Genomic DNA, 23,048 nt, shown 5'->3' with positions numbered 1-23,048 from the left:
ACCTCCTCCCCGCCGCCCCCCCCCGAGTTCAAGCCATTCTCCTGCCTCAGTCTCCTGAGTAGCTGGAGTTACAAGCATGCAGCCACCATGCCTGGCAAATTTGTATATTTTTAGTAGAGATGGGGTTTCACCATGTGGACCAGGCTGGTCTTGAACTCCTGATCTCAAATGATCCACCCGCCTCGGCCTCCCAAAGTGTGTGACTCACTGCGCCCAGCCTATAACCACTTTTAAAACAACTTTCCTTTTTAAAAAAAATTTTTTATTTTTTTTATCCCATTAAAAGTGAACATGATTGCTATTTAAAACAACTTTCAAGAAATCTGGCCGGCCGGGTGCGGTGGCTCATGCCTGTAATCCCAGCACTTTGGGAGGCCAAGGCGGGTGGATCACGAGGTCAAGATATCAAGACCATGCTGGTCAACATGGTGACACCCTGTCTCTACTAAAAATACAAAAAATTAGCTGGGCATGGTGGCGCGTGCCCGTAATCCCAGCTACTCAGGAGGCTGAGGCAGGAGAATTGCCTGAACCCAGGAGGCGGAGGTTGTGGTGAGCCGAGATTGCGTCATTGCACTCCAGCCTGGGTAACAAGAGCGAAACTCCGTCTTAAAAAAAAAAAAGAAATCTGGCCAGGCATGGTGGGGTGGCTCACGTCTGTAATCCCAGAATTTTGGGAGGCCAAGGTGGGCTGATTGCTTGAGGTCAGGAGTTCGAAACCAGTCTGGCCAACGTGGCAAAACCCCATCTCTACTAAAAACACAAAAATTTGCTGGGCATGGTGGTACATGCCTGTAATCCCAGCTACTTGAGAGGCTGAGGTAGGAGAATTGCTTGAACCCTGGGGGCAGAGGTTGCAGTGAGTTGAAATCATGCCACTGCACTCCAGCCTGAGTGACAGAGCAAGACTCTGTCAAAAAAAAAAAAAAAAAAGGCTGTTTACTAGACTTTCTAAGAAATGTCTGAAATATTGATTATTTGGATTTAGGGAAAGAAGACACTCATTTCTACCAGCATGCTCTCTCTCTCCCCTCGACTGTTTCAGTAGGAATTTGTGTATGAGTAAACAAATTTCTAATCATCACATAAAAGTTTCTTTGCCAAGAAAGATAATGAATCATCCTCACTGTCCACTCCTGTCTCCTCTGCCACAGCCTCAGAGGAAGCCACCATCATTACACTTCTCCATCTCCACGCCTTCACATCCTCATTTGAAGAACAGGGACAGTGAGAACTTGACAGCCCTTCTGGTCCACGTTTCTCACACAGGAACACAAAAGCCTAGGAAGTAGCTGTAATGTGCTGGAGCTGGGATTAGAGGCCTGTACACATCCCTATTTTTGTTTTTGTTTTTTTTTTTTGAGGCAGTCTCACTCTGTCACCCAGGCTGGAGTGCAGTGGCACAATCTTAGCTCACTGCGACTTCTACCTCCCGGATTCAAGTGATTCTCCTGCTTCAGACTCCCAAGTAGCTAGGATTACAGGTGTGAGCCATCACCCCTGGCAATTTTTTTTTTTTTTTTCGTGAGATGAGTCTCGCTCTGTCACCAGGCTGGATTGCAGTGGCATGATCTCAGCTCACTGCAACCTCTGCCTTCTGTGTTCAAGTGATTCTTGTGCCTCAGCCTCCTGAGTAGCTGGGATTACAGGCATGCATCACCACACCCAACTAATTTTTTATATTTTCAGTAGGACGGGGTTTCACCATGTTTGCCAGGATGGTCTCCATCTCCTGACGTCGTGATCCACCCGTCTCGGCCTCCCAAAGTGCTGGGATTATAGGCATGAGCCACCGCGCCCAGACATGCCTGTCAAATTTTTGAAATTTTAGTAGAGATGGGGTCTCCATGGTGGCCAGGCTGGTATCAAACTTCTGACCTCAAGTGATCTGCCCGCCTCAGCCTCCCAAAGTGCTGGGATTACAGGCGTGAGCCACCTTGCCCAGGCAGGCCAGTATACTTACCACCACACTGTGCAACCCTGCCAGGCTGAGCTCAGAGCATTCTGCCCTGTGCCCAAATCTGACTTCCTACTTCTAAAATCTCCCTCCTGTGAGAGGGTGGCTCTAAAAAAAAAAAGCAAGGACAAGCTGTGAAAGGTCTTTGAAAGAAGAATAGAGATATTCCGAAGCTGCTGGAGGAGAGGATGTACTCCTTGTGCTCAAAAGCATGCAGAACTAAAACAATGTTTCTTAGATCTGTCTTATTGGTGGAAGCCATCTTTGCAGTTGGAGTAGCTTACCTCCCAGGTCTGAGGGAGAGAAGGCTGTTCTTTAAAAATCAGTCACAGCTCAGCCTCTCAACTACAAGGAAGGAAAAGGGTGGTTTTGGAAAATAGGTTGACTTCAGGCTGATAGGCCACTCCCTCTCAGAAGAAGTGGGATGGGGATGGTGGAGAAGGCCTGAGGACTGAGAAAGAAGACAGCTCTCAAGGACTTTTACAGGAAAATAGTATTACAGTCGCTGAGCCAACACCTGAAGGAATACAGAAACAAGTATACAAGGTGTGCAGATGAATACCAGGTGGAAGGTGGACATAGCTACGTCGGTGAATATGTCTTTGATGGAAACCCTGGCTCGTTTGTGTTTTTTGTTCAGGAGGCTGAGGCAGGAGAATTACCTGAGGGCCAGAAATTCAAGATCAGCCTGAGCAACTCGTGAAATCCTGTCTCGAGGCAGGTGGATCATGAGGTCAAGAGATCAAGACCATCCTGGCCAACATGGTGAAACCCCATCTCTACTAAAAATGCAAAAATTAGCCAGGTGTGGTGGTGCACACCTGCAGTCCCAGCTACTCGGGAGGCTGAGGCAGGAGAATCACTTGAACCTGGCAGGCAGAGGTTGCAGTGAGCTGAGATTGCGCCACTGCACTCCAGCCTGATGACAGAGTGAGACACCATTTCAAAAAAAAAAAAAAGGGAAATGTTCAGGATCAAAAAGAAAAATGAAGGCCAGGCATGGGGGCTCACACCTATTATCCCAGCACTTTGGGAGGCCAAGGCGGGTGGAGAACTTGAAGTCAGGAGTTTAAGACCAGCCTAGCCAACATGGTGAAACTCCATCTCTATTAAAAATACAAAAATTACTCATAAGTATTCACTGCTCAAAAACAAAAAACACCAAAATTTAGTGGGGCATGGTAGTAGAGACCTTTAATCCTGGCTACTTGGGAGGCTGAGAGATGGAAAATTTCTTGAACCTGGGAGATGGAGGTTGCAGTGAGCTGAGATTGCGCCACTTCACTCCAGCCTGGGCAACAGAGCAAGACTCCATCTCAAAAAAAAAGAAAAAATAAAAAATTAGATACTTCATTTGTTACTTCCATTTGACATTTCTATTTGATCTTTTCATAGTGAGTTTTGTTTTTTTAAAGAAAAAGTAGGCTGGACACAATGAATGGCTCATGCCTGTAATCCTAGCAGTTTGGGAGGCCAAGGCAGGACAGCTTGAGCCCAGGAATTTGAGACTAGCCTGGGCAACATAGGGAGTCCCCATCACTACAAAAATGTTAAAAAATTATCCAGGCATGCTCGGCCTTCTTAGGCTGGTTTTTTCCCTTTATTATAAATTTATCCATCTGTCATCTTTACAATTACCGCCTTTCTAATTAGGTTTCTGAGTCGACGTCCAATTTATTGATTCCCAGTGCTGGGATTCAAGCAACCCACTGCGCCGGCCAAAATAGCAGCGACAGGACTGATGGTGCTCTCCTGCCCGGGAATCTCTGGTCTGGCTTCCTTCTTGAGTCCGCAACAAGCGGCTCTGCCTTCCCGGAGCTCCAAACACTGGTCAGTAAGGGAACCAGTCCCGTTTACTCTGCATGAAGAGCTGCCGCGCCAAGGTGCCGGCAAAACTGCTGCGCCGGCCACAAGAGTCGCGCTGGTGACCCGTGGGGCTCCTCCACTAGAAATCTGCTGGTCCGTGAGCGACGAAAATTCATCTGAAAGTGTGGCGTCCTCTCGTTCTCTGAGCTTTCACTGGGAGCTACAATCCTGAGCTGTTAGTGATCAGCCATCTTGGATCAAAACCAGAAGCCCTCTCCCTCTACAGGGGATTGCAGTTCCTCATCAGCAATGGAACAAGCCCTGATGGAAAAGGACTGTGTTCCATTATCCGAAGTAGGCTTCAGAAGGTGGATGATAAGAAACTTCTGGGAATTAAAAGAACTTGTTCTAACCCAATGTAAAGAAACTAAGAACATTGAAAAAAGGTTTGACGAAATGCTGAAAAGGATAGACAACATAGAGAGGAATATAAATGAACTAACGGAGTTGAAAAATACAACACGAGAACTTAGTGAAATATGCACAAGTTTAAATACCAGAATGGATCAAGCAGAAGAAAGGATATCAGAGGTCGAAGACCAACTTAATGAAATAAAACGACAAGACAAGAATAGAGAAAAAAGGATGAAAAGGAATGAGCACAGTCTCCAAGAAATATGGGACTATGTGAAAAGACCCAATCTACGTTTGATTGGTGCACCTGAATGTGATGGAGAGAATGAATCCAAGCTGGAAAATACTTTTCAGGATATTATCCAGGAAAATTTTCCCAATCTAGCAAAGCAGGACACCATTCAACCCCAGGTAATACAGAGAACACCACAAAGATATTCCTCGGGAAGAGCAACCCCAAGCCACATAATCGTTAGATTCACCAGGATCGAAACAAAGGAGAAAATACTAAGGGCAGCCAGACAGAAAGGCCAGGTTACCCATAAAGGGAAGCCTATTAGACTTACAGCAGATCTCTCAGCGGAAACCCTACAAGCCAGAAGAGAGTGGGGGCCAATATTCAACATACTTAAAGAACAGAACTTTCAGCCTAGAATCTCATATCCTGCCAAACTAAGCTTCACAATTGAAGGAAAAATAAAATCTTTTATGAACAAGCAAGTACTCAGAGATTTTATTACCACCAGGCCTGCTTTACAAGAACTTCTGAAAGAAGCATTATACATAAAAAGGAACAACCAGTATGAGCCTTTCTAAAAATAAACCAAAAAGTATAGCTGGGCATGGTGGCACGTGCCTGTAATCCCGGCTACTCGGGAGGCTGAGGCAGGAGAATTGTCTGAACCCAGGAGGCGGAGGTTGCCGTGAGCCGAGATCGCGCCATTGCACTCCGCCTGGGTAACAAGAGCGAAACTCCGTCTCAAAAAATAAATAAATAAATAAATAAATAAACCAAAAAGTAAAGAGCATCAACATAAAGAAGAATTTACATCAACGAATGGATAAAATAGCCAGTTAACATCAAATGGCAGTAACCCTAAATTTAAATCGACTAAATCCCTCAATCAAAAGATACAGCCAAAACCTAACGGTATATCCAAAGATACACAAAGACTCAAAACAAAGGGTTGGAGAAAAATTTACCAACCAAATGGAGAGCAAAAATAAATAAATAAACAAAAAGCAGGAGTTGCAATTCTCACATTTGAAAAAATAGATTTCAAAGCAACAAAGATACAGTGGTAAAAGGATCAATGCAACAATAAGAGATCTTAATACCCAGATACATAAGACCCATAACGAGATTTAGACTCAATGAGACAGAAAATTAATAAGGATATGCAGGACTTCAACTCAGATCCGGAACAAGTAAACTCAATAAATATTTATAGAGTTCTCCATTTTAAATACACAAAATATTGATCGGCTATTATTAATACCCATTTTTAGAATGAAGCAATATTCCTGTTCTCTCTCCCTCTTTTTCTTCCTCTTTCTTCCTCTCCTTCTCTCCTTTTTTTTACTTTTCAACATCCTAGTTCCTCACCTCTACTCAATACATTCCTCTGAACACCTGATTAAAAAAAAAAAAAATTATCCAGGCATGGTGGCGTGTGCCTGTAGTCCCAGCTACTCGAGAGGCTGAGGTGGGAGGATTGCCTTAGCTGGGAATTTGAGGTTGCACAGCCTGGGTGACAGAGTGAGATCCTGCCTCAAAAAAGAAAAAAGTAACAACATTCTAGTGTGTTTATATTTTGATTAGACAAAATTAAATAGGATCAAATATGCAAAGTGCTTGTCTTACAGTTGGAGGCCTTTTTTTTTTTTTTTTTTTTTTTTTTTAATATAGGGCCTAACTGTCACCCAAACTGGAGTGCACTGGTGTGATCATAGCTCACTGTGGCCTCAAACTCCTGGGCTCAAGCAGTCCTCCCACTTCAGCCTCCAAGTAGCTAGGACTGCACATGAGCCAATACACCTGGCTGATTATTTATTTTTTGCAGAGCCAGGCAACAATGTTCCTCAGGTTGGTCTCAAAGTCTTGGCCTCAAGCAATCTTGCTTCTTCGGCATCTATTTGTTCAACACTGTGAACTGGTTGTATCTGTGCAGTGTATAGGAAGAGCCCATTGGGTGATTACCGTTATAATTCCCTCTGGCAGATGAGGGTTAAACGCTTTACCCAAGGCCAATAATTAGTACTAGGTGATCCCAAATCTATCAGACCCACTTTAACCCAGTATGAACGGGCTTTCTGCCTGCTGACCACGCCACCAAAACCACTTTTTCAGTGACTTCTCCATTGCCAAATCCTATGATCAATTTTCAGTCCTGTCTTACTCCACCTGTCAGCGGCATTTGACACAATTAATTGATCACTCCCTCTTTCTTAAAACCTTTTTTTAACTCTATTTGGTTTCCAGCACTCCACCCTGTCCTTCCGTATCTCCTGAGTCCCTTTTGACTAATCCTTCCCATTATCCTGAGCATCTCAGGGTTCAGCCCTTGGATTTCTCTGTCGGTATCCATTCCTTAGGTGCTCTTGATTTAAACACCCACTCCCCTATTCCTTCTTGAATGTTCCCCATTTCAGTGGCTCAGGGCTAAACCTTAGAGTAATCCTTTAATGTTTTTCTCTCCCATTTCACACCTAAACCATAGTAAATGATATAATATAAATATATATATGATCTGAAATCTATACATATATATATATTGATATATAAAATCTTTTTTTTTTTTTTTTTTTGAGATGGAGTTTCGCTCTTTTCACCCAGGCTGGAGTGCAATGGCACTATCTCGGCTCACTGCAACCTCTGCCTCCTAGGTTCGAGTGATTCTTCTGCCTCAGTCTCCCTAGTAGCTGGGATTACAGGTGCCTGCCACCATGCCCAGCTAATTTTTGTATTTGTACTTAGAGACAGAGTTTCACCATGTCGGCCAGGCTGATCTCAAACTCCTGACTTCAGGTGATACACCTGCCCCGGCCTCCCAAAGTGGTGGGATTACGGGCGTGAGCCACTGCGCCTGGCTAAAATCTCCAATTTGACCATTTCTCCCTATCTTCATTGCTACTACCCAAGTTCAACTCCCACCTAACACTGCAGAAGCCACCTAATTGGCTTCCCTTTGCCCTGCATTGCCCCTATACATTTAGTTCCCCAAATGGCACCAAAGTGATTTTTTAAAATGAGAATTAGATCCTGTCACTGGTCTGCTCAGAAGCCTCCAATGGCTTTTTATCTTATAGAGAAAACTCCCAAGTGCTTACCCTGGCCCCTGACTACCTCTTGATCACTCTCACTCCCTCTCTTTCCCCTACACACTAGCCTTGCTTTTCCTTGGTTTTGCCAAGCTGGCCTGGTCTAAGGGCCTCTGTTCTTGCTGGAGTCAGTCTGAAATGCACTCCCCCAGACCTCCTCAGGGATCACTCCTACACTCAATTCAAGGATCCTGCCAAAGGCTGCCTCAAATATCCTCTGAAACAACACTCCCACCCCTCTCTATTCCTTTGCGATGATAGGACTAACCCTTCAAGGTAATAGTTTCCCTTTGGTCCCAGAGTGTGGGAGCTAGGGAACTAGGGGTTGGAATGGGGCCCCATGACTCTGACCAGTGCCCTATCCTGCTATGGCTGAGTTGGTATCCAGGATGAAAAACAAAGTCATCCTCTCTCTTCCCTCTCCTCTTGTCAAGCAGAGGGAAAAGTTCTCCATTGGAGCTGTGAGTTGTACTGCCTGGGGATGGGGGAGGGGTGACACAGCACTCCTTTAGCTGCCCTGGCTGATGTCTCACTGGGGCATGTGCTCTCCAAATTCACTAGTTCCCAGCCCAGCACGGCACTAGGACTTGCAGTTTTTGTGGCCTAAACTGCCATTTAAGTTAATTTAGGGCCCCAGAGTACTTCAGCCTATAGTGCGAGGCTGGCCAGACTCAAGTTCCAACCACTGGGATGGGCAGTTTGCCCCTGGCTAGGGCTGGTCTGAATGCTCCCTCTGCGGGTGAGTGTCAGCTGAGCTCAATCTGGTTTTTCTTTCTGTTGTGACAGGGCAGCACTGAGTTCAATGCAAAATCTCACAATGCTGGGCTTTCTGTCTCCTAAGCACACATTTCTCTTTGCCACGCAGCAGCTGCTGTGGGGTGTGGGAGGGGATGAGGGGTGGGTGGTGTTGGCAGTTCAAGACTGTCTTTTATGCCCTCTTCAGTGTCTCTTTCAGTGATAGGAACTTAAAACCAGATCCTGTGAGTGCTCACCTGATTTTTGGTTCTTATGATGGGGCTTTTTAATGCAGATTGTTGTTAAATTTGGTGTTCCTGTGGCAGGGGATGATTGCTGGGGCCTTTTATTCTGCCATCTTGCTTCACCCCCAGTTACAGACTTTTTGTGGCTTATAATTTCCTTGAAATGATCATCTGTTGAAAAGCTGAAATAAAAAAAAATGAATTATTGTGGTGATGATTGTGCAACTCTGTAAATATACTTAAAATTATTGAATTGTACACTTCATATTGGTGAATTTCACAGAATGCAAAAGCCACAAAAACTGTTTATATAACTGAATTTATATTTATTAAATATTATAATGACATTTGAAGTTTGAAGTCAAGGTCTAGCTTAAAATAGTGCTCAGTGTTGATTTTTAAAAAAATAATGACGTAACCTACCAGAGCATAGCTCTAATAAAGGGAAAATCCATGGGAAAAGAACTAGGTCACTCATTATGTGTTTCCAGTACTTGTTAATACAAAACAGAAGTGAAATGGCACCATTGCCCCGGATTACTGGAGTTTGCATAAGGCTCCAGGAAATTCCTCACTTGCAACACTCTTTGGCCAGCACTATATCTGCCCTTGTCCTTTCTGATAAAGCCCAGCCCATGTTGTCTATGTACTTGTCCTTCATCTTTCTTTGCTTGTCATTTGGCTGGATATGCTTTACTGCTTGGAGTGTAACCATTTTTAGTCTTGACGTAGGACAGCTAGAATATAGTAGTAAATTTTGCTGACAGGAAAAAGACCAAGTCGGAACTCGCAGGCATGTAAATCATCCTGCTAGTTAGTCATCGTTCTCACCAATAACACCACGGATCTGGAGTGTGACTTGAACAGAGCAGCAGTGTGAATGCTCAGCTGGCCTGGTTTCTACGGACTTTGGAAAGAAAGCCCTTAGGTGGGACTGGAGTGTTCTGAGGTGGGGCGGGCTGAGTCATGTCTTCGCAGCTGCTCTTTTATAATAATTACTCCTAACAGTCAGTGAGCAGTCACTGAATCTTCCAGGCTTGTGCCTATGTTACTAGACTTTTTATTGCCAAACTGAAATGCTTAAAACACCCAGCAGTGGTAGGCATGCTGCAAGTCTCCAGTCAGAAGGCCTCCATTCCGAGATGATGAACATCACATGCCAGACCTGTCACTCTGCTTCTCCTCCCAGGATGCCCCAAGCTCCCAGCTGTACTCCCAGCCCATCCAGGCTGGACAGCGGGCACCTCCCTGTCTCCTGCTGAAGGAGACACTGCACCTTCCTGAAGCACCAGATCTGAGACAGTCTCTCCTGGCTTTATGCATTGGCTCTGCCACTTAGCAACTGTGTGACTTATGGGTGGTGGGTTGGCAGTAGATGGTCAATGCAAATGAATATCTTTCCTGGCTGTTCTAGAGTGGACTTTCCTCTGATTGGAATTGACTTCATAATGTAGCACTTAACCTTAAACTTTCTTGCATCTTTGCCCACTATTTCATGTGGTGTTCATTTTGTTTCCTTAGCCTAAAACTTCCCTGGGAAGACAGAAAAGGCTTTATTTTCTTTTGGGGTCCCCTTAGAATGTCTTCTCCATTCATAGAGCAAGCTTGTACAGGCTTTGAATATGTCACAGTTGGTGGGTAGTTTAGTTCGTTGACACCACTGTTTTCAGTTCCATTAGGATGGGGCAACAGGATCAGATCAGGTGACGAGGGTGTCAGGGCGTTGGGACTGTGCTGTCGGACGTGAAGGACCATGGCTGACTACTATGTGGGAGTTGTCTCATTGTGTCTGTAGAGTTCAGTTTTTCAGAAAGTGGAAAGCCCTCATTTACATCATCAGTCAAAACAGGGCTTCTCTTACAGCCTAATTCACGAAATGTCTATTTCTCTTCTTCTTTTTGGATACCCAGTTGCCCTTGCCAGAAACTTGAGTCATTTTTAATGCTTCCCTCTTTACTTCCTTCAATGCCCAAAGCTGAGAGTGTCAGCAAAACCTAGTAGACTCAGCCTCTCTGTGTCTCTGCATTCTGGCCCTCCCCTCTATGTCCTCTCCGAGGCTTTAGTTCCGGCTTCCATCGTGTCTTATCAGCATCTCTATAATAACCTCACAGCAGGTCTCCCTGTCATTCAATTTACCTCTCTGTCATTTACCTCCAAAATACTGCCATCATTATCTTAAACAACAGTCTGATCGTGCCACTCACCTTTCTACTATACACATATACTTTTTTCTATTATGTACATGAATATGTATATATATATAGTCTTTGAGATGGAGTCTTGTTCTGGCGCCCACGCTGGCGTGCAGTGGTGCATTCTGGGCTCACTGCAAACTCTACCTCCTGGGTTCAAGCGATTCAAGTACTGGGATTACAAATGTGAGCCACCACACCCGGCCAGATTGGCATGTTGACAAAAAAAAAAATCATTCTGACTATAATATGGGGAATACATTGAAAAGAGAAAATTAAATTCCAGGATATTTTAATTACATTTGTAGCAGCTCTGCTTTTTTGTTACAGGCCTATACTTGACATATAGCTGATTCTCACTTTGTATAATTTCACCTTAATTTGCTGTGCCAAAGCGGGTAACGTTGTTTTACAGGTTTTGGAAAGAAAAAAGCAAAATGGCATAATCAATTGTTAAATGATTTAATGTTATTAGGTCATGGAGTATTTAGTTGCCAGTTCATTTGCCTGATGCCAAAAAGTACAGTTCCTGCTTTAGAAAGTCCCCTGCTTTCCTGTGCTGGAAATTCCCATGTGTAGACAGTTCAGGGAGCCAATTCCAATTCTCTCCTCATGGACTTCCTCCTTCTCTTGGTTTCAGATCCACTTCTATATAAGTTTAAGATTTGCTATTTATATGGGAATTTACTGTATGAAAAAAAGTATTTCAAAGCAGTAGAGAAAATATGAAGTATTCATTAAATGGCATCAAGATAATTGTCTAGTCATTTAGAAAATAAAACTAATTTCCTACCTCACACTAAAATCCTATGTTTGTGATCTTGGAGTTAGAGAAAGCCTTAAATAAAACAAAAAAAGGAAAAACCGTAGTAATGAGTAGGTGGGAAATATTTTATATGTAGGTATATGTGGATATAGATATTTAAATAGATATTTATCACATCAAACACGTATACAGACTACTAAAGATTAAAAAAAAAGGCAAACACTACATAGGAAAAAAAGGGACAAACAATATGAAAATGTAATTCTATAAATAGATGTTCATGTTGGGTGCAGCGGCTCATGCCTGTAATCCCAGCACTTTGGAAGACTGAGGTGGGCAGATCACTTGTGGTCAGGAGTTTGAGACCAGCCTGGCCAACATAGTGAAACCCCAGCTCTACTAAAAATACAAAAAATTAGCTGGGCTTGGTGATGAGCACCTGTAATCCCAGCTACTTGGGAGCCTGAGGCAGGAGAATCGCTTGAACCTGGGAGGAGGAGGTTGCAGTGAGCTGAGATTGTGCCACTGCACTCCAGCCTGGGTGAGAGAGCAAGACTCTTGTCTCTTAATAAATAAATAAATATTCAATTTTATTAGCAATTATGAAAATAAGAATCCACATATATCCACACACATATCAAGGTGCAGGAAGTGGGTAGCCTCATTCACTGACAGAGGGAGAATAAACTGTTACAGGCACTTCTGCAGCAACTTGGCGGTACTTGTAAAATTAAAGTATATCTAGGATATGACCCAGCTATCGTACTTCTCAGTGTTTAGTATGAAGGAATGTTCGGACATATGCACCAAGAGACATGTGCAAGGATATTTATCTCTGCAATGGTTGCAAAACGAGAGAGAGGAAACAACGTAAATGCTCATCAATAAGAGAATGCTAAGTAAACTTGGGTCTATCCATGCTATGGGATATTATACAACAATTTAAAAGAATAAGGCATAACTGGCTGGGCACGGTGGCTCATGACTGTAATCCCAGTGCTTTGGGAGGGCGGATCACCTGTGGTCAGGAGTTCGAGACCAGCCTGGCCAACCTGGTGAAACTCTGTCTCTACTAAAAACACAAAAATTAGCTGGGCGTGGTGGCGGGTGCCTGTAATCCCAGCTACTTGGGAGGCTGAGGCAGGAGAATTGCTCGAACCTAGGTGGAGGTTGCAGTGAGCTGAGATAGTGCCACTGAACTCTAGCCTCGGCAACAAGAGTGAAACTTCGTCTTAAAAAAAAAAAAAGAATAAGACATATCTATATGGACTGGCATGGAAAGCTCTCAAGTGTGAAAAAAGCAAGATATGGATTTAAAAACAGTATGATAAAATAAAAATGAAAAATAAAATTCATACATAAAAACAAAAAATAAATATTTCTATAAGGAAACAGCCTGGAAGAATGAAGAGCTGTTCATTTTGGGGGGAGGGTAAAGGATTAGACTTACTTATCAAAGGAGAATTTAACTTTATCTGTAACATGTTGCGTTTTAAAATAAAGAGCATGAATCATTTCTGTGTAATCAAACTTTTTTTTTTTTTGAGACAGAGTCTCACTGTGTCGCCCAGACTGGAGTAAGGCGGCACCATCTTGGCTCACTGCAGCTTCTGCCTTCTGGGTTCAAGCAATTCTCCAGGCTCAGCCTCCCTAGTAACTGGGATTACAGGCAGGCGTCACCGCACCCAGCTAATTTTTTGTTGTTGTTTTCTTTTTTTAGTAGAAAGGGAGTTTCACCATGTTGCCCAGGCTGGTCTCAAACTCCTGACCTCGGGCAATCCGCCCACCTTGGCCTCCCAAAGTTCTGGAATTACAGGCATGAGCCACAACGCTTGTCCCAAGCTTTTTAAAAATATATTCTTTAAATGCCATGTAAAAGCAAAGCATAAACACAATTTTTGTTAGGAATAAACAAAACATCTTTTTATTAAACAGCTTTGTTGATATATAATTCACATAGTATATAATTTATTCATTTAAACTATGCAACTCAGATGTTTTTAGTATATTCACCAAGGTGTGCATCCATCACGACAATCTAATTTTAGAACATTTTCATCACTCCCAAAAGAAACAGTTACTTCTCATTCATCACTCCCACCCCTCAGACAATGATGAAACTCTGTCTCTACAGATTTTTTTCCTGGAAATTTCGTATAAGTAGAATCATACAGTATGCAGGGTTTTAAAAGTTTGTCTGTTTTAGAGATGCAAGTTCTTCTATGTTGCCCAGCCTGGACTCAAGGTATCTTTCCACCTTGGCTTTCCTAGTTGCAGGGATTACAGGTACATAACCACTGCACACCTGTAATCCCTGCATCTTGGAAGGGATTATACACCCACCTAATAGGTGTTTTTTTTGTAGCTGGTTTTGTTCACTTAGCATAATGTTTTCAAGGTTCAACTATGTTGTTGCATATATTAGCACTTTATTCTTTTTTATATAACATTCCTCTGTATGGATGTATGAATGCCACTGGATGGCTATACATTATATTGTATGGATATAACATTCCATTGTAGGAGTTTACCACATTTTATTTGTCCATTTATCAATTAATGAACATTTGGGATATTTCCATTTTTGGCTATTATGAATAATGCTGCTGTGAACATTTGTGTACAAGATTTTGTGTAGATGCATGTTCTTGTTTCTTCTGAGCATACTTAGGAGTGAAATTGCTTGGTCATGTTCATGAGGAACTAACTACCAAACTGTTTTCGCAAGTGACTGAACCATTTCACATTCCTACCACATGCTTTGTCTTTTGAAAATTTTACTATGGGTTAATGAATGAGAGGCAATCACTCTTTCATTTAAACTAGGTCAAAATGTAGTTTAACCCATAATCATAATATAACTCATAGTGCAATTTTTGAGGTTGCAGATACATGTGTGTATGGTAATATATTTAAAATATACTAAAAGTAGTATGTGCATATATATATTGTTTATACATAATATAAAATTTATAGTAAAAAGCAAAACCCCGGGTGAATACCATGTTGGAAATCCCCATGGGCTGGGAATGGGAAGGGTGGGTAAGAGCAAGGCACTGGTTGGAGCAATCTGAAAAGGTGAGCAGGATGACTCAAGCTGATAATGCAAGCCTCTACATCCAGAGGATGAAGGAGACAACTTGGAGCCAGGAACCCTGTTTTTCTGCTTTCTTTGGGGTTCTCCAAGGTATTGAAATAGGAGGACCTAATCCATAAGAGATGATTAGAAATAGGGTCAGTTTCAGGGGAAGAGGTCTGCTGAGAGTCAGAGGCCAGTGCAAGGGTTGGTGGAGCCGATTTTGACAGCCTGTCCGCCAGAATTCAAGGTTAGGCTCTAGTCCTTGCATCAGAGGCCTGCAGAACACCTGGCATGAGAGATGTGCCCTTCTGGTGAATCAGGCACGATGGGAGCTAGGTGGCTCACACACACCAGGCATGCCAGGACTGGTCATTTTAATAGAACAGGACACAGGTTTTCTGTTTCTAGATCTGGATAGCCAAGCAATTTCATAATCAACACATCAGGGGCAGGAAGGCTGGAGCAGTCCACGGCCCATAGTACATGATTACAGCAGTGACAAGTTTTAAAGAACTTTCTTACCCTCTAGCTCTTTTTTTTTTAAAGACAGGGTTTCACCATGTTGGTCAGGCTGGTCTTGAACTCCCAACCTCAGGTGATCTGCCTGCCTTGGCCTCCAAAGTGCTTGGATTACAGGCATGAGCCACTACGCCCCGACTCCCTCTAGCTCCTTTATTCATATCCTGGTGGGCTGGCTTGCTCAAGAATTATTATCCCAAGCTATCTTAAAACTAAAGTCTAAATTGCCATTTATAACTTGGTATAGACTTTCACAACTCTTTCTTAAATAATTAACATATAATTAGCTGGGTTCGGTTGCTCACGCCTGTAATCCCAGCACTTTGGGAGGCTGAGGTGGGTAGATCACGAGATCAGGAGATCGAGACCATCCTGGCTAACACGGTGAAACCCCATCTCTACTAAAAATACGAAAAATCAGCAAGGCATGGTGGCATGCACCTGTAGTCACAGCTACTTGGGTGGCTGAGGCAGGAGAATTGCTTGAACCCAGGAGGTGGAGGTTGCAGTGAGCTGAGATTGCGCCACTGTACTCTAGCCTGGTCAGCAGAGTGAGTCTCCATCCAAATAATAATAATAATAAATATATATATATATTTTTTTGAGAAAATCAGTTCCCCAGAATGGGAGCCTCTCAATATAAGAATATTTAAGAAATCTTAAGTAGTTGTTCAACATTTCCAAATGCAAAGTGTATTAAATGACATATTGTCAATACAATTATTAACTTAAGATTAATTTGTTCTCTTCCACTAACCAATGTAAAGTTTAATGATCTGAAAAAAAACCTTGCACAATAATTCCCATTTCTCTGTGGTTCTTGTTCTCCGTCTAGCTTCCTTTTGTGATTTTGTTTGGAACAAGATAACTTTTTGTTAGGTATATTAAAGAGATTAAAATGCAGTTAATAAATCACTTGCTGCTTCTGGTAAACAGCACCAAGGCCATCCATTCATTGTTAAATTCAGAGCTTTAGTTGATGCGACTGCTTATGTGTACAATTCAGAAATATTCCAAACCAGATGAATTCACATGATGAGATTTTTGTTTTTCCTTTCTTTAAATTCTTTTTTTTTTTTTTTTGAGACAGAGTTTCACTCTTGTCTTCCAGGCTGCAGTACAATGGCATAATCTTGGCTCTGCCTCCTGGATTCAAGTGATTCTCTTGCCTCAGCCTCCTGAGTAGCAGCCACCATGCTCAACTAATTTTTGTACTTTTTTTTTTTTTTAAGATGGGGTTTCATCATGTTGGTCAGGCTGGTCTTGAACTCCTGACCTCAGGTGATCCGCCCGTCTTGGCCTCCAAAGCACTTGGATTACAGGCATGAGCCACCATGCCCAGCCAATTTTTTTACTTTTAGTAGAGATGGGGTTTCACCATGTTGACCAGGCTGGTTTTGAACTCCTGACCTCAGGTGATCCTCCCACCTCAGCCTGCTACAGTGCTGGGATTACAGGCATGAGCTACCATGCCTGGCCTCTTTTCTTTAAATTCTACTCACAGTCATCATTTGTTTCAACAGTGCCAGGGAAATTTTATAGATGTAAACTTGTAAGAAGCCGTATGTGGAAATGTAAGTTAACAAACACCAACCACATTATAATTTATTTGAGGCTCTGCGAGGCACCTTCGGCAACTGCCTGGCTGGCTTGACCCTGAGCCCAGCCCTGTATGGTAGTGTTTACTTTCTGTAGCCACTGCTTCTTGGAGTAATGGATTGTATATTTTAGCACATGCTATTCACAGAGCTACTTCCTTTTATTTTTGTTGGAAGGTCAGGCTTCAAGGAATGTGGCCTTTTTTTAATTTTTTTCAGGATTTGAGAAAATCATGCTATTCTTCATGAGTTTAAGATGAACTTTTTTGCAATGGCTTTTAAAAAATTTTACATGATTACTTCTGCCCTTAATTATTTTTAGTGTCCTCTGGATCTTTTCTAGCTCCATTTTATCTTCAAGAAGCAGAGACCAGAACCCTATAACATTTTCATTATACAAAATATTCTGGGGCCAGGCACTCTTTCAGTTATAGGCACTTCTCTTTTTTTTACAATGATCTCCAGACATGTTTTCAGTGGTTTCCCCTGATGCCTCTCCCTGACCTGTGCTTGCCACAGACTGAAACTTATTTGAGAATTCATGGCTGGTTCCTCCATTTTTACATGAACTGAATCCAAACAGAAATCACAGTTAAGATCATAAACTTTCCTTCATCCAGTATTTATTGGAGTTTGAGAAGGTGCCAGGCATTGTGCTAGGTACGTGGAAGTGGAACCAGGAGGTGGTTTTATTGTTTCCTATGATCCATGAAATTAAAAAAAAAAAAAGGTGGTTTCAAATATTAATAAAAAGCAGCAGCTCTTGGTGGAACATGGTAGCTCATATCTGTAATCCCAATGCTTTGAGAGGCCCAGGTGGGGGAATCACTTGAGCTCAGGAATTCGAGACCAGCCTGTGTACCATAGTGAGACCCAGTCTCTACAAAAAAATACAAAAATTAGTCAGACATGGTGGCAGTGCCTGTATTCCCAGCTATTCAGGAGGCTGAGGCAGGAGGTTTGCTTGAACCTGGGAAGCAGAGGTTGCCGTGAGCTAAAATCATGACACTGTACTCTAGCCTGGGGTCTAGAGGGAGACCCTATCTCAAAAAAAAAAAGAGGGGGTTTAAAAACCAAAAAAGGGCATCAGCTCTTTAAACATACCCTGGCTGGGCATGGTGGCTCACATCTGTAATATCCAAACTTTGGGAGGCCAAGGCCGAGAACCATTTGAGCCCCAGAGTTCAAAACCAGTCTGAGCAACATGGCTAGACCTTGTCTCTACAAAAAATACAAAAATTAGCCAGGTGTGGTGGTGCATGCCTATAGTCCCAACTACTTAGGAGGCTGAGGCAGAAAGCTCCCTTGAGCCCAAGAGGTCAAGGTGGTTTCAAATATTAATAGAAGTAGCAGCTCTTGGCAGTTCACTGGGTGCATTGAGCTGTGATTATGCCACTTCACTCCAGCCGGGTGACAGTAAGACCCTGCCTCAAAAAATATATTTTTTTATTTAAATAAAATATTAAAACATTTTTAGAGCAGATGATTCTGTACTAAAAAAATAATAATAATAATTAAAAATTAAATATGGCTGGGCCCAGTGGCTCACACCTGTAATCCCAGCACTTTGTGAGGCCAAGGCAGGTGAATCACGAGGTCAGGAGTTTGAGACAAGCCTGGCCAATAGACGGGTGAAACCCCGTCTCTACTAAAAGCACAAAAATTAGCCAGGTGTGGTGATGCTCACCTGTAGTCCCAGCTACTTAGGAGGCTGAGGCAGAAGAATCGCTTGAACCCGGGAGGCAGAGGTTGCAGTGAACTGAGATCATGCCAGAGCCAGATTCCATCTCCAAGAAACAAACAAACAAACACCTAATGGGCAAGAAAAATGAATGAAAACTTGTCTATCTGCATGTAAATGCTATGGGCTCAACCCATCTTTAGGAAGTTATATTCATTTCTATTACTGCTGTAAAAGATTACCTCACATTTTGTGGCTTCATTCAACACAGATTTATTCTCTTATAGTTCTGGAGGTCAGAAGTTAGAAATGAGTCTTAAGGGCTAAAATCAGTGCACTGACAGGGCCAGTCCCTTCTGAAGGCTCCAGAGGAGAAACTTCCTCCCAGCTTCTAGAAATGACTGGCCTTCTTTGGCACGTGGCTGCATCACTCCCACCTCTGCTTCCATCATCACATCACCTCCTCCTCTCCCTTCCTGCCTGCCTTTGACAAGGACCCCTTATGATTACATCAGACCCACCTTGATAATCCTGGCTACTCACCTGTCTTACGAGTGTTAAGCACATCTGCAAAGACCCTTTACCATGTAAATTAACATGTCAACAGGCTTCAGGAATGAGGATGTGGACATCTTTGGGGAATCATCATTCAGCCAACCATAGAAGTCAAGAGAGCAAGGACTTAACATGACTCTTGAATTTTGAATGCAGCAATAGCTGGCATTAAGTGGGCCTTGCTGTGTGCCAGACATTTCACTAAGGATTTTACATTTGCTTTCTCATTCAATCTTTACTCTAGGCAGGGCATGGTGGCTCATGCCTGTAACCCCAGCACTTTGGGAGGCCAAGGCGGGAGGATCCCTTGAGCCTAGGAGTTCAAGACCACCCTGGGCAACATGGCGAAATCCAGTCTGAAAAAAGTACAAAAATTAGCCAGGTGTGGTGGTACATGCCTGTAGTCCCAGCTACTCAGGAGGCTGAGGTGGGAGGATCACCTGAGCCTGGGGAGACTGAGGCTGCAGTGAACTGTGATGGTGCCATGGCACTCCACCCTGGGCAACAGAGTGAGACCCTGTCTCAAAAATGAAACAAGTTTTACACTAAGTCTCAGAAATTGTGGTGGTTATTATCTCCATTTTCCAGATGAGGAAAATAAAGCTCAAGAGGTTAAGTAACTTGCCTGACATCCTGGCTAGCAAGCAGAGGAGTCAGGATTTGAATGAAGATCTGACCCAATTACTATTCTGTACTGATAAAAGGAAAATTGAAGAAGGGCATACCAGGACAAGGAAACAGAATATTAAAAGGCCTTGCTGGGCGTGGTGGCTCACGCCTGTAATCCCAGCACTTTGGGAGGCCAAGGCAGGTGGACCACATGTCAAGAGATCAAGACCATCTTGGCCAACATGGTGAAACCCCGTCTCTATTAAAAAAATAATAATAATAAAATAAATAAATAAAAGGCTTAGGAGCTGGAAAGAGCACAGAGCCTTCAGGTGTAACTGGGGCAAGGAAGTGAGGGGAAGAAGGGAGGTAGAAAAGGTGGGAAGGGAGACGAGGACAGGATGGTGATGGACTCCATGGGAGAAGAGGGTCCTGTGGACCACGGGGAATCACTGAAGGATCTTAGAAAGGTGAGACTGCTAGGTGTGGTGGTTCAATGCCTGTAATCCCAGTGCTTTGGGAGGCCGAAGTGGGAGGATTGTCTGAGCTCGGGAGTTGCAACCAGGCGCCGCAGCATAGTGAGACCCTGTCTCTATAAAAAATAAAATATTAGCCTGGTATGGTGGCACGCACCTATAGTCCCAATTATTTAAGAGGCTGAGGTGGCTCATCTGAGCCCAGGAGTTAGAGGCTGCAGTGGGCTATGATTGCACACTCTACTCCAGCCTAGGAAACAGAGTAAGACCCTGCCTCAAAAAAATTTTCAAAATATAAAATAGAGGCCGGGTACAGTGACTCATGCCTGTAATCCCAGCACTCTGGGAGGCTGAGGTGGGTGGATTACCTGAGGTCAGGAGTTCGAGACCAGCCTGGCCAACATGGCGAAATCCTGTCTCTACTAAAAATTACAGAAATTAGCTGGGCGTGGTGGTGGGGATCTGTAATCCTGGCTACTCTGGAGGCTGAGGCAGGAGAATCACTTGAACCAGGAGGCGGAGGTTGCAGTGAGCCGAGATTGTGCCACCACCGCACTCCAGCCTGGGCAACAGAGTGAGACTTTGTCTCAAGTAAAAGAAAAAAAAGAGAGAGAGAGATGGAGGGAGACAAATTCCTGGAGATGTCATTTGAAGCCTGAATGCAGTGATACCTGAAGTGAACCAACTGAGCCCTGGACTTTCCAGAAACATAAGTGTATAAATTCTCTTTCTCTATTTTTGTTTATCTTTTTTTGGTTTGTTTATATTTTTGCTTGAGTCAGTTTGCATTGGGATTCTACCACTTGCCTCCGGAAGTCTCCTAAAGAATGCAGTGGCACCACATGGTCTGGCCCCTTCCTGCCTGTAGCCACTGTTCCCTTGATCTCTGGGCTCCAGCGAACTTGGCTTTCTTTCAGTCTCTTAGAGACACATGGGGCTCCTCTGCCATAACTGCTTTGCATATACTACTGCCCTGCCTGAAACGTTCTTCGTCCCTCTTTGCCCAGTTAACTCTTACTCATCTTCCAGATTGCTGCCTAAGGTCACTCTAATAACTTGTTACAAGGTGGCCCCTGATGAATTTCATCTTCCAGTGTTAATGCCCTGGAGTGACAGTCCCGTCTTCTGGACTCTGGGTTGGTCCTTGACTACTTTAACCAGAGGAATTCAGCAGATATAATGCTGTGTCAGTTCCAAGCCTAAACCTAAGCTGGCAGCTTCTGTTTTTGTGTTCTTGGAAGGCTTGAGCCTCTTGGAGGCTGAGGCGGGTGGATCACGAGATCAAGAAATCGAGACCATCCTGGTCAACAAGGTGAAACCCCGTCTCTACTAAAAATACAAAAAATTAGCTGGGCATGGTAGCACGCACCTGTAGTCCCAGCTACTCGGGAGGCTGAGGCAGGAGAATTGCCTGAACCCAGGAGGCGGAGGTTGCAGTGAGCTGAGATCGTGCCATTGCACTCCAGTCCGGGTAACAACAGTGAAACTCCGTCTCAAAAAATAAATAAATAAATAATAAGGTTGTTATTTTGAGCTATTATGTTTTAGGGTAGTTTGTTGTGCAGTATTAGATAAGGGAAAGAGTCACTTCAAGAAAACTCCTCTGGCTGGGCCCAGTGGCTCATACCTGTAATCCCAGCACTTTGGGAGGTCAAGGCAGGAGAATCTCTTGAGTCCAGGAGTTCAAGACCAGTCTGGGCAACATGGCAAGACCCTGTCTCTACAAAACAAACAAAACTAGTCAGGCATGGTGGCATACACTGGCAATCCCAGCTACTTGGGAGGCTGACAGGCGGGGGGGGATCGATTGAACCCTGGAGTTGGAGGCTGCAGTGAGCTGAAATCCAGCCTGAGTAGATTTCACTCCAGCCTGGGTGCCAGAGCCAGACCCTGTCTGGAAAAGAAATGTCTCCCAGTGGGATAGACCAGGTCAGTCCCATTGGTAGAAGTCAATCCCACTGGTAGACATTATCACAGGAAAAAAGATGTGATCACAGTACTATGCACATTTCCTTCAGACACTTATGGTTCGTGGTTATTATATATTTAACTCAGGAATGACTTTTCAGTGTCCCTTTTCTGTGATAAACTCAATAACTTCAGGAGTGTTTATCCAACCTAAAGACATCAGTCTTTATTGTGGTTGAAAAGTTAGGTCTGTCTGTCTAAGGATCCAGTTCTCTGCTTCCATTCTTGCTGAATCTGGGGCTGATCCTATAAATGCAGGTTCAGTAGAAATTGTAGCACAAAAGTTTAGCACCGAAAAGGTCCCAGAGGGCTCCCCTTCCCCTCCCAATTTGTGATTCTACTCTTAAGCATCTAGGCACAATTAATAGGAAAACTAGATTTTAAAAGATTCATGGTGCATGGTTTACAGTATTCAGATTTACACAGCAGGTTCTTTCAAATTACACTTAGGGGAATAAATCAGTGACTAACTTTGGCAATCTCACAAAGTACAGAGCCTTCCAATTCTAAAGGTTTTTGCTGGTGAGTCATTAAGTTAAAAAAGGAAATCCAAATCGGTGATAAATCTTTGTAGAAGTACTCTATGTTCTGCTAAAATTGATTGTTTCTAGGTGGCTACTTCAACTAATATTATGAAAAGAATAGATTTCTGTTGTAATATAAATGGTACTTTCTGAGAAATTGTTCCTAGTCTTGATTTTTAAAAGTTGACACAGGAGATTTATTACGGAGGGGACTTCCAGAGGACTAGAACTTTTAATAAATTTATTCTGTGATTATTCTCATTAACATTATTGATCATACACATTTGCCAGATTAGAAATTAGTGGTTGCTTTACTTGTGGGGAGTTGGCATGGTAGAGACCTACACATTCTGCAGCTTAGAGCTTACTCTACTGTCCACAGCCACCACCGTGATAGGTGAAGATAAAGGAGGATTCCCAAACCCCATCCTCTCCCTCAGGCTCTCTTCTCCCACCCTCCACACCCTCCATTACAAACACCTGTGTAAACTGTATCTTCAATAGTCACCTCTTGGCTGGGGGTGGTGGCTCAAGCCTGTAATCCTAGCACTTTGGGAGGCCGAGGTGGGTGGATCACCTGAGGCCAGGAGTTCAAAGCCAGCC

At 43.3% G+C, this 23,048-nt stretch overlaps 1 long non-coding RNA gene across 2 annotated transcripts in view; it reads right to left on the bottom strand.

Moving 5' to 3' along the window:
* Positions 1-6,924: 6,924 nt before the first annotated feature.
* The window catches only part of LOC118152914 (uncharacterized), a 75,123-nt gene continuing 58,999 nt past the window's right edge, over positions 6,925-23,048 (bottom strand). For both annotated transcript variants that reach the window (XR_013534378.1, XR_013534379.1), the window contains 3 exons: positions 21,581-21,673; positions 18,320-18,444; positions 6,925-8,660 (listed from right to left, as the gene is read on the bottom strand). This is a non-coding gene — a long non-coding RNA (uncharacterized LOC118152914). The remainder of the gene's footprint in view (positions 8,661-18,319; positions 18,445-21,580; positions 21,674-23,048) is intronic.

Source organism: Callithrix jacchus, chromosome 4 (genome assembly GCF_049354715.1).
Source record: "Callithrix jacchus isolate 240 chromosome 4, calJac240_pri, whole genome shotgun sequence".
In the NCBI taxonomy this organism is placed as follows: domain Eukaryota; kingdom Metazoa; phylum Chordata; class Mammalia; order Primates; family Cebidae; genus Callithrix; species Callithrix jacchus.
This window is presented reverse-complemented; position numbering and strand designations above follow the sequence as displayed.